Source organism: Scomber japonicus, unplaced genomic scaffold (genome assembly GCF_027409825.1).
Source record: "Scomber japonicus isolate fScoJap1 unplaced genomic scaffold, fScoJap1.pri scaffold_462, whole genome shotgun sequence".
NCBI lineage: Eukaryota > Metazoa > Chordata > Actinopteri > Scombriformes > Scombridae > Scomber > Scomber japonicus.
The window spans coordinates 35,001-36,183 of NW_026518529.1; positions in this window are offsets into that span (position 1 = coordinate 35,001).

Sequence of the window (1,183 nt, forward strand, 5' to 3'; positions counted from 1 at the left end):
GGAAGAGGGAGGAAGAGGGAGGACGAGAAGAGGAAGAGAGAGGAAGAGGGAGGAAGAGGGAGGAAGAGAGAGGAAGAGAGAGGAGGAAGAGAGAGGAAGAGGGAGGAAGAGAGAGGAAGAGAGAGGAAGAGAGAGAAAGAGAGAGGAAGAGGGAGGAAGAGAGAGGAAGAGAGAGGAAGAGAGAGGAAGAGAGAGGAAGAGGGAGGAAGAGAGAGGAAGAGAGAGGAAGAGAGAGGAAGAGGGAGGAAGAGGGAGGAAGAGAGAGGAAGAGAGAGGAGAGAGGGAGGAAGAGAGAGGAAGAGAGAGGAAGAGAGAGGAAGAGAGAGGAAGAGGGAGGAAGAGGGAGGAAGCCTCATTCCTTCCCTCCTCCCTTCCTCCCTCCTTACTTCCTTCCTCTCCTTACTTCCTTCCTCTCCTTACTTCCTTCCTCTCCTTACTTCCTTCCTCTCCTTACTCCTTTACTTCCTTCCTTCTGTCCTTCCTCATTGCAATTGCCTCCTTTCTTCCTTCCTTCCTTCCTCCTTTCCTTCCTCCCTTCCTTCCTTCCTTCCTCCCGTCCTTCTCTCCTTACTCCTTTCCTTCCTTCCTTCATTCAGGCCTCATTCCTTCCTTCCATCCTGCCTTCCACACACACAAACAAACACACACACACACACACACACACACACACACACAGCAGCTCTTTCAAGGAGAGAAAGCCCGACAGTGAGATGCTGAAGGAAGGAAAAGAGAGGGAGAGAAAGAAAAAGAGAGGAGAGAGGTCAAGCAAGAAGAAAGAGAGAGAGAAGGAGAGAGAGATATTAGGAGGAGGCGTGGAGTCTCTTTGGCGTTGAGAGAAAAGAAAGAAAGCGTCTCATTGTTGCAGCGAGAGGAGGAGAAGGAGAAAGGAAGCCATTGTTACCGTGGAGACGGCTGACAGCTCCACTGATAACACTCATATTTAGGAAAGAAGCGAGGGAGGAGGAGGAGGAGGGAGGAGGAGGAGGAGGAGGGGGGAGGAAGAGGGGATTCACTCTTTTGGGGCAAGCCATTCTGATATGATGAGACCCTGGTGTGGTGGAAGGAGGGATGGAGGGAGGAAGAGGAGGAGAGAGGTAATGTGAAAAAAGAAAGAGGGAGGGAAGTGAGAACTGGAGCGAGACCAGGGGGAACACAGTGTGGGGCGAGCGAGAGGGGGAGTAAA